Here is a 14,684-nt window from a genome sequence, read left to right as displayed (position 1 = left end):
CATGGTAAGTGTCCAAGCTTGTGTTCTCTTCCTCAGTTTTGCTGCCCTGCAGATCAGAAAAACTATACTTAGCCTGTTTTAGGGAGAGCTCTGCTATTCTGTTGACAGAAGGCTTAAATGCTGCTGTATTTGGACAGCTCTGTTTTTCTTTTGACAGTTGAGTCAGACTTGAGTCTGGGTGAGGGTGAGATGGCAGAGCCTTTGCCTGGTGAAAATGGTGGTTGGAAGTACAAAGTGAGTTAAGTGCTGGCATTTGGGAAATTATTTTCCTTTGGTTTATACAATTCAGGTTAGACTGGTAATTAAGATGAAGGGAAGGAATGAGAAAAAAACTGTTTCCCATGAAAAGCCTTATAATCTGCAGGTGCCTTAGTTCATGGGAGTGTGGGCATGTTCAGGGCAGTGTGAGGGTTTATGCAGTTCACCAGCAAGATGGTTTATTATCTAAGGCTGGACAAGTTTCTGTTTGCACTGCTAGGATGGAAAAGGTAGTTTCCCCTTATGTTTTTGCTGATTTATGAGGTAACTCAAATGGAGCATTGTCTCTGACTTTGTCTGTTGTAAATCTAGGGAAACAAAAGGAATACGCATTTTCAAAAAAAATATAGTTTAGGAGTGTCAAAACACCTAAGTAGAGTGATGCTTAACTGAAAGGGGGTTGGTTAGTCATCCACTTTGCAAATTCTCTTTTTGTATTGAGGATGGAAGAAGATTAGTGAGATGAAAATCTATGTTATTACAGAGATAAGAACAGGTTATGGCTGGGTCCCAAAGGAGAAGGAATTTTTTAATATTATTTTGAAAATCCAACCCTTTGCTGTGATTCATGTGTAATGCTTAGACAATTACGTGGAAAAAATTATAATAGTAGTGTACAGCATGGTGTTCATATCTGTAAATATATGTACAAATACTGACATAACATAAATTTAGATCCTGACCCAGTGCTTGTTGAATTCAGTGGAAATACTTCTGATGGCTCTGACAAGCATTTGATCAGATTCTCATGCTGATACGTGAATGTCTTTTGAAACTCAAACCGAATCTTCTGCTTTCAAATATTTTTTCTAACCACCTTAGAATGGAGCAGAGTTGATTCAAAGCCTTAAAAAATATTTGCTCTGCACATGGGACCATTCTTTATTTTTTCTACTGAAACACTGATAGTGTCATACAATGATAATATTCACTTGCCATGTTGCATGATTTTTGTGGAGTCACAGAACCATAAAATAGCAGAATATGCTGACTTAGAGGGGACCCATCAGGATCAACAAGTCCAACTCCTGTCTCTGTGCAGGACACCCCAATAATCCCACCATGTGCCTGAGTGCATTGTCCAAACCGACAGTTCATGTACTTTCTTTCTCAAGTAGTGGAAGAATGTTGTTGGCCCCACAAGGGCATGGTAGGTCAAGGTTTTGGCTCAGTCTACAAGTCTAAAAGGCTTTTCACTTAGTGAAGCCATAAAGAAACCTCCAGCTGGCTGGATTCCTCTCTTAAAAACACAAGTGTGGCCTTATTCTGAAATGATGCTCAGGGAAAGTTGTGCATGCCTCAATGTCTTGGGATGAGAGGAGTGGAGGGGGGCCTTTGCTGAGATTCCAGTGAAGCCAGGAAAGTCAGATGTTTGTATGAAAACACAGGGAATTTAATCTGATTGACTCAGAATTACTGTGAAAGGATAGAATAAGACAGTGGAAGAGAAAGAAGGATGGCAGCAGAGAGCTTTTAACTTGAGATATGAAAGGAAATTAAGAAGGTGAGCAGAAATTTTCATTTCATTGCAAGCACAAAAGCTTCTTTAGCTGTTTATGTGAACTATGAAATTGTGGAGCTTTGTGCAGTGTTTCCCTTCCAGCAGAAGAGCACAGAGCTGAGTGCTGCCCGCATTGGGAGTGTTATGTACAGCTTTAGTGCCTTTCTGGGTCAGTGGCTGTCAAACAATGCCACACAGAGCTGCTCTAGTTGTGCTTCCATGAGTCAATCTGTAAGTACTGACACTTCTCCCTGATCATAACCCAGTGTCCTAGAGAATCTGCAGGCTTTTCTGACTGCTAATCTCAAAGCATTTGTGGTGTTCCTTGAACTCAGGTTGGTTGATCATGTATACCTTTTTTCAGATGCCATTCTTCCTTACAATTCAACCAAAGTCAGATTGTTGACTTCAAAAAATCAAGTAAAATGATGCAGCCAAGTCCTTGTACCTTTAGCATTGAAAGAATTGATAATGCTCTCCTCAGATTGTTCGGGCACTGCTCTCTCAGTAGCCATAATCTGTATTATTATCTCATGATTACTGATTTATGCAAAGATTTTTTTTTTCCAGGCATAATGTACAGTAGGATCAAGCAACTGCATCATTTGTAGTCTTTCAAAATAGGTTTGTGCAGCAGATTGTTTTGCCTCTGCATGCCAGAAAACATAAAGGAACAGGAATGATAGTGTAAAATAGTATATTTAAATATACTTCCAAACTAGCATATATGGTAGTGGAGATTTCTCTGGGTGGATCAGGTATCTATTTCCAAATGTGGGAAGGTTTGGTGATGGTTTGAGCATTTATACAGTCAACCTCAGTGACAATTGGGAGCCCCGAGGGAGGGAGAAGGGAACAGTCTGTTCAACATTTGTGTATTCCTCAACTGACTGCACCTGCAATCTTAATCATCAGGAATCAGGTATTTGGGCATTTTGGAAAGTAGTAGCAGTGAGGAGCACAGCTTGAGAAGACTGTGGAAAGAGAAAGAAGGCTGTGGTTCCTGAAGTGTGAGGAAAATCTTGAAGATATGTCTATTTCTGAGCATTGGCTAAGCCGATTTTAGGGCTGAACATTAAGCAAGTATGTAAATAGTAATTGGGTAAGAAGTTTTAATTTCTTCTTTCCCTTCACTCCCCTAAAAACATGATTTTTTTTTTTTAACCTGTTTTCTCTGTTCCATGTATGGAAATAAAACAGGTGTGGGTACAGGCAATCTGCAATAAGTCTTGCCCAATTTGGCTTCAAGATATTATACTTACTCTTCTACATTTGGATTTCATTCAGCTCTGTGTGTTTGTATCCAGGAAAACTATCTGTAATTTTTTACTTGGTTTATTGGATTGAGTATCTCTTTTCATTATACATTCTTTTCTGTACAGCCAACTGTGGTATGGCCATTTTTTGGGCATCTTGGAGGTTACTACTATGAACTTCAAAGTGCATATGAAAAAAGTTGTTTAAACAGCAGATTTACATTGAACTATGGGCAAAACTCCATTTTTTTTTTATTGCAGCGTGTCTTTACCATCATATCAAATGTGTTTTATATTTGTGTATAGATTCTTGGCTTTATTGGCCTCCTCCTTTATAAAAAATGAACAATGTTAATTCTAGTTTTAATTCATTCCTTAGTGGGGGTGTGTCATAATTTAGAATTGCAGATTCATATCATTATAGGCCCATGGGTGAGGTTAAGCAAGGAGCTGTTTATACTTTTTTCCCCAACAGCATGTGACATATTGGAGGAACCTGCTCTGCAATATAGAGTGCACATCATTTATGTTAAAAGACAGAGATGGAAGTAAGCATAAGGAGCCTGAAGAGGCAACACTGTCCAGATCAAATATTGACAGTGATAAAGGAAAAACATAAAGTCGACAGGCTTCTGACTTAGTTTTCTTTATTTAATAGAAGAATAAAATGAGAGAAGCAAATTATCCTCTTCAAATTCTCCATGGTAGCTGTCAGCTTCACTGGAGGTCACCATTTAGGTACAAAACCTTTACATAGCTTTTGGTTGACATTAAGTTGATTCCTGTGGGATTTGGGCACCTAGGTGTTTTCAGGCTGTCTGGAAACATAACACATGATTGTCTTTCATAAATCTGGTTATTTATTTTCTGCTGTTTTTTAATGCTATTTTTCTTAAGATAGCAATGGCTTTGTGACCGGTGCAGAGGGATAAGGCATTGCTTTGACTGTGTGAACCATGGTTTACTAGGACCAGGGAAAGACAAGTACCAAACTAGGTGTCTTCAGTCCTTTTGAGTGCTCTTAATTTGGAATGCTTTGAGGAGGATTAGCCTAAACAAGCCATTAGCAGAATTGTTTAAATTATCAGAATGGGGTGAAAGGTTTAAATGCAGTGCTGTACTACTTTAACCGAGTATTTCAGAGAATACCCAATGCTATCAACTTAATTACAGCATTGCTGCCAGGAGGCAGTGGCTCTGTGGCAGGATGGAAACTGACAGTAATTCAAGATTGATCTATCTAATACATAAATCATAGTTGTTCCTTCTTAAGGACTCTTCTTTGCTCGTTAAGGAACGGTCACAACCAAAAGGTGGGAGTGGAGAGGAAGGGAGAAAAGCAATGGAGCGTAATCAGCTGAGAAGGCTGCTTTCTTACCACCTGATGAGAGCAAAAACAAGTGAGAACTAGGAGAGATCTTTTTGTAATATTATAGTCATTGCCCCTTTCTTTACAAATTTCTTCTCACAAAGGTGGCATGATTTTAGCTGCTAGGTTGCAGCCCTGGGAAGAAGGCTACTGATAGCTTTTTCCCCATTGACCTTGATTGCAGTTGGTTAGCTTTTTTGCTTGTCCAGTGGCATACAGCTAAGATGATAGCAGGAGAGAAAAGGGCAGAGGCAAAAACAGCATTACTCTTTTAACACTTCACTGCTTGCATTGGCCTTTCTGAAAATCAGACTGCTGAAGCAGTCAGGGTCATGAACATTTCAGCAGCATGGTTGCAAGCAAGCACAATCATGCTGATGGCAGACAGGGCCTGGGCCTCCTGCCCTTAGTGCCATGAATTGGCTTATAGGGAGGAATCCTTTCCTTTGTGTACAGGCAAGGCCATGCCCCATAAGGACATGCAAGATCTGAAGTAGGGCTTTGGATGAATGATGAACTGTACTAAGCCATTTGCTTTAGATTATCAAAGTGATCATAAAACCTTGGAATATTCTGAGTTGGAAGGGACCCACAAGTATAATCAAAGTCCAACTCCTGACTCTGCACAGGAGACCCCAAGAATCACATCATAGGGCCTGAGAATGTTAGCCAGACACTTCTTGAACTCTGGCAGGCTGAGTGCTGTGACCTTGATGCTTCTCCTTCATCAGATGGTTCTGCTTTTTTCTTCTGTTGTGAAAAATTTGCTGGTGAATTACATTAAAGACAACCCCTCATATAAGAAGGAGAGGAGAAATTTAAGAGATCAGATCTAGAATTTTGAAAATTAGACTGCTTTCTCTTGTGAAAAATACAAGTTCACTTGAGAGCTTCAATGTGTCTCAGAAAACATTTTCCTTCCTAAACCAATTCTGCTGGATGTATGTGAATGAGTAATAAAGGAACTATCATGAAATCACAGAATGGAAGGGGCCTCAAAGATCATCTCATTCCAACCCCTCTGCCATGGACAGGGACACCTTCTACTAGATCAGGTTGCTCAGAGCCCCATCCAATCTGGCCTTGAACACTTCCAAGGATGGGACATCCCCAACTTCTCTGAGCAGCACTGTTTCAGTGCCTCACCACGCTCACAGTAAAGAATCTCCTCCTACTATCTAATCTAAACCTACTCTGTTTGAAGCCATTCCCCTATGTCTTGTCACTACATGCCCTTGTAAGTAGTCTCCATGTTTCTTATAGACTTCCTTCAGGTACAGGAAGGCCACAATTAGGTCACCCCAAATTTTCAGTTTTCCAGGCTGAACAGTCCCAATTCTCTTAGTTTTTCCTCACAGCAAAGTGCTCCATCTCTCTAATCATCTTGGTGGTCTCCCACCTTTTGGACTTGGTCCAACAGGTGGATGTCCTTCCTGTACAGGGTATTCCAGAGCTGGATGCAGTATTTCAGATGTAGTCTCAAATAAATGTCAAGGCAACACATCATGTGTTTTGATGTCCGATGTCCTTAATTAACTATTTCAAGCATATCCTTGCTACCTAGTTTCCATTTCCTTCACTTATTTGGAGATTCTGGCACTGAATGCAATTTTCTGCATGGTCCTTTTTCTTGAGCATTTGCAGTTTCTGACAGTAATATTTTCTGATAATTGTTCCTTGGTTTCACTCATTCCCAGATAGCTTTGTCTTTCCTCATCTCCTTCTCTATGTATATTTTCCTTTTTTCCAGTTTGATTGTGGCAGTCCATCCATACTTACTTCCTATAACCATTAGAAAGCCAACCGTGTCTTTGCTCATCTTTTTGCAGCTTTGAACTGTAAAACTGCACAATTCTTATTAAGTATTTGTTGAAGAAATACAGACCTTAGGTGGCTGTGGTTTTTATTCTGAATTCTGTTTTTTTGCAGAAATTAACTCAAATATCCACCATTTGGTAAGTAGGGCTTTCTATTCTGTGTCCTACTCTCTATTTCTATATTTCTTTCTCTTCTCATATTCCTGTAAATATTTGCATATTTTGACTATATCAAGCTATATTCTCTTGTCCCCATGTATGCTTTATCATGATATATTTTCACTGTGCTTTGGGCTGTTAAAATGATTAATATTTTTAAGCTAAGGACATATTTCTTTGGTGTAATTACTGCAGAGACATACAGGGTAGAACTGTTGTCTGTCTAGTGTAACTTGGATTGTTTACCCAGACTGAGGATAAGATCTTCATGGGAAAATAGTTCTGCCTGGTTGGGCTCCTGTGTGAATACTATTCTTCTGACTAAGAGGACCCTGTTATATTTTATTAGTGTAAATATTAAGGGTTTTATGCTTAAAAAAACCAAGCACCCTTCTCATTTTCCTGAAAGCTGTTTTATCTTGTAATGGTGAAGAGGGACCACACACGTGCTCTCATATATGCCATGGGATTTCCAGACAGCATCTTTTATACTGAGATTTGGCCTTTATTCTGGGGTAAAAAAGTACTGTGAAACTTCCAGTGTGACTGGTGTTTGAAGAAATAAAACTGTCAGGAATACAAATGTCACTGCTTATTGAGTCTCTGTACGGTGCACACCCTGACTAACAGGAGCTCCTGCAGGAGCCTGCCTGGCTGGCACACAAGCTCCTGAGCTTTCCCACTCCACTGTTATGGCTGGTAAATTTGCAAGTAAATACAAACATGGGAAAAGATATGATGCTTCTAGAGTTAATGGCATCCTCCCAAAAATCACTTAATTGTGTGCTAGGCAGAGTTTCATTTCCATTAGTAAATGCTTTGATGCCTAGAGATGAAATGTGGGGTTGCCTCTTCTGTTCAGCATTTGGGAGCCGGTATTAAGCAGCTGTTGATAATGGTAGTAATGTACATTTTGTGCTGAGGGCTTTGCAAACATACAGATCTGTTTGCTTCTCAGGGATGACATAGGCACAAGAATATGTATGGAGGAGGGAAATGGGAAATTGTTAGGTAAGTTTTTTGCCACCTCACTTGGCTTTCTGTGGAAATGACAACAGTGTCATCCCTTTCATGTTGCTTTAACCTGCTCCTTTAATTTGAGGTTCTGTAAAATAGATCTTGTAGTGAAATCAGATTTGGCCAGTCCCAGTCTCATTCTACTGATAGATTTTTCTATCTGGTTGATAATATTGCTCTGTTCTTTGTGTTTAATCACTTATCAATTATTGCATTCAGTTTAAATTCCCTGTTACGCCATTCAGCTGGCATTCAATTCTGCCCCCTTCTTACCAGGCTCTGTTGCATTTCTACTTGTATCTGTTTTGACATGCCTTAGTGGAAAATTGGCACAAAGAGCAGTTTCTTCACCTCCTTCCTATAACAGTTTTCTGAGTTTCTGTAAGCAGGAGTAAGTTGCATTTTTAAAAGCTGAAGACAAAATTATTTGAAACTTGCGTTCCTCTCTAAGTGTCTCCCCTGAATTTGCTATCTGCTAATCCTTTTGGGTTTGTTCAAGTTTTCTGTATTCTGGAAAGTAAACTCAAGTAGATCAGAGTGATAGTATATCTTGTTCCAAATCAGCACTTTGGTAATAGTTTACACCAGAGAGTGCAAGATATTTTGCAGTGAAACAGAGAGCCAACCCCTATGGGAAACTTCTATTAAATGCTAGTAGTTGGATGTTGGTGTATCTACTTGTGTGGGTCTTACCAACTACCATGAGGGTACAATTTTATAAATTCTGCTAATAATTAACTTCCTAATTTGACTGTTTTTCTCAATTACTCTCACGAGGTTGTTATGTGAAAAAAACCCATTTCTTTAGTTGTCTGTTCTTTTTACAGTGAAATCAAACATTCACATCTTCTGTAGTTTGGTTGCTTTGTGGTTTCATCTGGCTGTTCGGATGTTTACCCTGGTGTTTTGGGATCTGTGAAGGCCAGGCATGCAGGGCTTCTTATTCTGCCTTTTCAAATTATTTAGTGAAGGAAGATAAGAATTATGGATCAAAATAAAAGAGAAAAATTGTGTCCTGCAGAAAGATAGTTGGCTTTTTGACTAAACTAATCTTTATCTAACTAGGAAAAAGTAGAAACTTTTGCTCTTGTAATTATGTGAGGAAGGCAAAGAGCTGGGTGTGTTTCATTATATCTACAAGCAGAGCAATTGTGGCTCTTGTTTAGTAGTTGGCTGTAGAGGTATTAAAGATTATTGGAAACTCAAAGGTCATAATTTTTGCTGATGTGAAAGATCTGACTTCAGAGGCTGTCCAACAGGTATAGTAAAATTATAGCAGTCGAGTCTGTGCCCTCCCTTGAGGTGCTGGTGACTCTTGAGGCGCCCTCCCTGGCTCTGTGTGCCTGTCTGTGTGTGTGTACATACATGCGTTTCCTGAGCTCAGTTGGCTTCACAAAGTACTTCCATCCCTGTGATCACCTGCCAGGCAGAGGTTTGGAGGAGGGTGCAACTCCCTCCTTGGGGTGGCTTGTTTTTGTTTCACAGTATACCTAATTGTGAAGGCTTTGAGAATAGACTACACAGACTTTGTCACACCATTGAAGTTTTACTTAACTGATTTAGCTGTGGCTAAGACAAAAGAAGGTTAACATCTTATAGTTTGCTTTGTTGGTTGTTTCAAAGACAACAATATTAATGAACAGGTGTGAGAAATCCCATTCAGATTGTGCTGGCATTTCCAGTTCTCTCAGCTCATACTGAATTTGTTTGTTCTGTAAACTTCTTTTTCCTTTGTGGTTCTAAATCCAGGTTCCTGGTTCGTTGATTGGGGGGATTTTTCCCCCCCTGCATTTGCCATTTCTCATGTTGTCCCACTCTTTCTCACTCTTGCACAGTTGAGCTTGCTGCAGTGCAGCCCTGTGTCATTTTCTAGTCATTGCCAGCATGGCTGTTGTCATGGCCTCAATCTGTCCTCCTGCCCTGTTTAGTGTAATGTAATCATTACCTTGGTTGTGGAGAGCGAAGGTGCTCCTGATAAGTAAATGTTTACCGACGCTGCTGAAGGCTAATGTTAGGGAACAGTGAGAGGGAAAGATTGTTTTAAGTATTGTTTTGTCTCTTTATTTATTTTAAAACAGAACCTTGTTCCTGAGTGAAGCAACGGATGTGTATTTTCCTTCACCAGACTGTGACCAAAGGTAGGTGCACAATCTTTTGCATTTTTATGGACTGACATATCCAGATTTGGTGAGGGGAAGGCCTCAAGTCCTTCTGAGCAGTCTCATGTCAGAAAAGAGACACAGATTAGGAGGAGGTTAGACTATTTTGCTGCAGTGTGAAGTTGCACTCCTTTTTCATCCCTCTATAAGGAATTGCAGAGGAAACAATTTCATGTCTTTGGTCTTCAGTTGTACAGTTGGCAGCATAAAGTTGGCAGGTGAGTTAACTTAGATCAGGAAGGAATTTCTGATGCAGTTCTGGGACTGCGATACTGTGATAGGACTGGGTGGTTGCTTACTGCTAAATATTACTTTATTTAGATGGAGTTACTACTTCCATACCTTCTGGGCAAAATTTGGGGCAATGTCATTCATTATCCATTAACTCTGCCTTTGAAAAGAAATGGGAAGGATGTGGGCTAAAAAGCTTTTAAAGTTTCAGATTTTGCGTTTCACAGAATCTCTGACCCATGCATAACAACTGTAAGATCCCTTTGGGAATAACTATTTATGTTGCTCCCAGCATACTGGAACTGCATTCATGACTTAAACCCACAGGAAATATCATAAATGTAATTAAAAATTAAAAATAGAAATACTGGATTGGTCAAAATTCTGTGCTGAAGGAAAGGAGTCCTACTTTTTTTTCCCCCTGATTTCTGTCTGGATGAATAGTGAGGGAAGGTTATTCTTGTGGAGTTTGTTTAGTATATACGTTTGAATACTACACTCTAATGTAGCAAAAAAAAGCACTGTTCGGCCAAGTTGTCTGTCGGAAAACTCGCAGAGATTCAGCCTCCTGTAATATTTATAATTTTCAGGTGTTAATATACTTACAGAAGTTTTAATCCTGTCTTAGGAGTAAAAGTTCCTACAATCAATGGAGTAGAAGGATGAATGATGTGGTCCAGTGAAAGGTTCTTAGATTTTTTCTTGGAAAGAACAGAGATTATTTAGTTTTGTATGTGTGCTGAACAAATCTGATTAAAATACTTTTTCATGCCTTAAAGAGTGCTGTATGGATTTCTCAGATTGCTTTATATGAGTAGACCGCTATGGCTTTAACTGTGCAGAAAATCAGGGGGCAGAGAAGGGAGGATGAAGCAGCTCATGACTTAGGCAGGTAGCCTGGGTTTATAGAAAGGAGATGGCAGAGCTGGTGCTTAGTGCTGAGTTCCAGTGTAGGGTAGCTGAGGTGGTGGGGAAAGGTGGATATGCTGAAACAAGGACTTTGGGCTCTTTGAGCCCTATGCATGCTACAATTCTGAATTCCTTTGTGTGTCAACCAGAAGCTGAACTTTACCTTAATTTTCCTGTTATGGCTCTGATACTGTTACCCAAATGAAAGATTTCTCCCCAGGCTGATGTCCACGCAGGTCCCACTTTCTTTTGGCAGCTACTCACACTGCAGCTTTATGCTTTTTCACAACCCTAACCCTAACCCTGAGTTTTCTAGAGACACGTAGATAAGAGTCCTTAGGCCTTGGATAGATAAAAGGATTTTGGAAGAGAGGTCTGACCTATGTAGTTGGTGTGGCCCTGTTATCATAGCTCATTCCAGTGTGATAATAATACTAAATCTTGTCTCCTGTAAACTTTTTAACAGTTTTGCAGAGAGACTAGTAAAGGAACAAAAATAACCTGAAATGTGTGATACATGTTTGTATACTTGCAGTACATTCTTATGAAGAGTAAACTGGTAGAAGAAGCTGCAGCTAAGTTTGCAAACTCAAGATTTTAAAAATACACAAAAATTTGAGATGGAGTAGAATGAATGTAGTGACCACATTAGCATTCTACTCAGCTTGAATAGTGGTGTACTTCCAGAGACACTTGGTGTAATTTTCATGTGTGAAATTGGTAGATATTTATAGTAAGTGAAAGAGTTTAATTTATTAATTTATTTTTATTAATTTATTAATGGAATCCTTCACGTGTTCTACTAGTGTCAATGTATATGTGACATCATGGCTAGAAGAGCAAAGGGAGAGCAATGTTTGACTTAAGGTACAGCCACAGTAAATTGCTACTGCACCAATGATTTCATTGACACAAAGAGTAGAAAATGGGAAAGACAACAGAAATGTAGAAATTATAGGAGATGGAAAGGGGACCATGCAGTTAGAATATACAGCCAGGTAGTCCATGCAGAATCCATTTCACTCAACATGAAAGCAGAGTTATTGGAAAATTTAAGTTATTGTTTTTAATTTAAAAGTGGAATTTAGGCTTTTCTTGTACTAGTATGTAGTTAGTTCATCCTCAGCAATACTTACTTATTGCTTAAGACTAATGTCTTAATGTTTCCTGCATATGCCAGCAATATCCCACAGTTAAATTACAGAAAGTGAGTGCCAAAATGCCTGTAGCTTACTTTTCAGAAAACCTTTATTTTCCCAAAAGTCTTTATTTTCCTGTGAGATATCTCAGCTCTGTTCAGTTGTAGCAAAAATAGAGGGGCAAATAACTTCTTTTCTCTTCTATTATATCTTAACTTTCTCTGGTTCCTAACTGTGTCTGTTTTGTTAGTTGGTTCTAGTAAGAATTTATCTGCCAGGTATTCCTTTGCAGTCACGAGTTCTTCATCTCCATGTTGGAGCAGGTTACAGTAAACCATTTCCTCTGAAACTTTGTGGAATTGACCTATTATTATCAAAGAGGTGCTGTCATCGAAACATCTCCAGAGATGTGCCAGTTCATTTAAATGGTATGTCTTCATGACATTGTGCCACATTTATTGAGTAGGGATGAATTCTAGTGCTTGGACAGGATTTGGTTTTAAACATTTTAATTAGCTTATTGGTCTGAAGTTTGAGAATGGGCACATTCATGGTGGATTTTTGCCAGTTACAGTTTACATCATTTTTAAGGATTGGCTGTTGCTGAAGATGAGTCTGTCAAGTATTAAAGATTAATACAAAAATTAATTAACTATCTGAAATTGTAAGCACTATGAAGTATAAAGACCATGTAGGATTAGCAACCTGCATAGCCATACCCACTAACCTCATTATCCTTTCCTCCATATAAGCATACTTTGTCCCCAAGTGGGCCTTGGAGATCTGTGAGATAAGAAATGTGAGCACAGCTGAACAGAAATAAAAAATTAATTACAAAGCAGAAGGGCATGACTTAGGGTGCTTTGTGAGGGCATGTTCCTGCCTCCTGGATGTATCGTCTGTTTGTCAATTGAATGGCTTAGCTCTGACCCTTTTCACCCTATTCATCATGCATTTTAAATGAATATCATGGTTGAGGAATGCTGCATTCATTTAAGAGCTTTTCTCCTCCCTTAACATGGAAAAGTAACACATTGTTGTTAGGTTTTCTTCTACAAATGCAGATTCATATTCTTCCTTTCTTTCACCTTCTTCCACAAAATGATTCATGTGCTTAATACACTACAAAACTCTGTTAGTCTCTCAGATGATATTTACTGTATCTGGTATTAAAGTTGTTGGTCCAAGGCCCACACCAGACTGCCAAGGTCTGTCTGAAGGCCATGCTTAAAGGCTTCAGAAATCAACTTAGGCTTTGATTATGGACAACTTGGAGGGTTTCCCAGAAAAGACCTGGACAGCTGACAGTTAAGAGATTAATATTGTTTCCACTAATTTTTAAATTTGTTCCTGCAACCACTATGCACCAGCCTCTTGTGAGGGTACAGCACGAGCTAGGAGCTGAGGCAATTCAGAAGGCAAGGGTGACCCCAGTGCAGTAGTGCCACCACTGATGGGGCACAGTTCCACAGGGTCTGAGCATGGCAGGCAGAGCTGGCTCCTAGTGATAGGGTTTGTTGACACTCCCAGGTAAGATGGAGCAATGAGGTTCTATCCAGGAGTTTAAGACGCGGCTGGAGACAAAGCAGCAGCATGGGTTCAAAGGCCACCCAGGAGACAGGGCCAAAGACAGAATTAGGTTCAAGTTATGCCATATATACGAGGGATCTTTCCAGAAGAAGAGCTTCCTACAGCCTCAGTCAATCCAGGAGACGAAGCCAGAGGCAAGGCTGCAGACAGGTATACCTGCAGCAAAGTTCAGGCAGAGAGCAGGGGGCCAGGCCAAGCCTTAAATCATGGTGCAGGGGGAGTGCATGGAGGTCCACTTGAGAACAGTCCATGTCATCAAAGGCTGATGGTGCCCTCAGGTACTGACACCTTTAGTTCCTTAATGGGATGAAAGGCTGCTTGTTCCCTGTACTGCCATCTCACACAAATTTTAATTATATAACTGATACCAATAACAAAGCCTCTTTGTTTCACTGAAGAAAAAGAAAAGAGTTTTCACTGACATGTCTATTCTGGCTTCAGAAATTGTTGTCTCGCTGGATAGGCACTCATTCCAAATGGAGTGGATAGTGGTTCACTTGACTCCTGCTTTTAGAGACAGAGATGTGTTTTTAGGATACAAACCTTTTACTGTTGCTTTGTTTTGCTTTGTTTTGTTTCCCCTCTTAATTCCAACATCAACTACAACCAGAGTGTTAAGAAGGACCTTTTCAAGAACCACTCTTGTTTTCTATTTCAGTGCCAGGACAAAAAAAAAAAGGATAATATGACATAGCTGTCTTTGATTGAATTTCAGGTAGGGTAGATTCCACCAGTGATGACATGAACATCCAAGCCAACTAGAAATGTACCAAAATATGTGCAAATAAAATGAGTTGATTGAAGCTGAAGAGATTCTACCTACCCAAGTCTGCAAAGTCAATCTCTTTTCTCAGCCCAATCCCAGCCTCCATTCTGGCAATGTTCACATGGCTTGTTAAGGCAATAAGCTCTTGTTGGATTTATTTGTAGACTTCCTTGTGTTTTGGGGTGCTCTGTTATCCTGAAAGGGGAAATTCAGGAGAGGAAGCTGTTCTTCTGTTAACAAGCAGATATTGGCTGGGTTAAGTGCATCCTTGAATCTTCTGTCTCTTCCACAGCTGCTAAGCTGCATGAGCAGTTTTATCTTCTCCCTTGGTGATCCCTAGAAAATCTGAGTTGTGCCTAAGTATCTTTTATAAAAGAGATAAGGTAATATATATTCTGTATCAATATTTGGGTGACGAAGAATGGAGAAACTCAAAGGAAATAAACTTTTTTTCAGCTAGTAAGTGCGGTATTTAAGTACCTCAATAGTAATCTATCTTTGCTGGTATTTTTT

General features: G+C 39.6%; 1 protein-coding gene across 6 annotated transcripts in view; it reads left to right on the top strand.

Moving 5' to 3' along the window:
• NDST2 (N-deacetylase and N-sulfotransferase 2) overlaps positions 1-14,684 on the top strand; it is a 131,217-nt gene that overhangs the window by 70,157 nt on the left and 46,376 nt on the right. For 2 of the 6 annotated variants that reach the window (XM_053983437.1, XM_053983440.1), the window contains exon 2: positions 9,456-9,515. The gene's annotated coding sequence lies outside the window, so the exon portion shown is untranslated. The other 4 variants (XM_053983441.1, XM_053983443.1, XM_053983438.1 and 1 more) reach the window with 4 other exon arrangements.

The sequence above is a fragment of the Vidua macroura genome, chromosome 8 (assembly GCF_024509145.1).
Source record: "Vidua macroura isolate BioBank_ID:100142 chromosome 8, ASM2450914v1, whole genome shotgun sequence".
Taxonomy (NCBI): Eukaryota; Metazoa; Chordata; class Aves; order Passeriformes; family Viduidae; genus Vidua; species Vidua macroura.
This window is presented reverse-complemented; position numbering and strand designations above follow the sequence as displayed.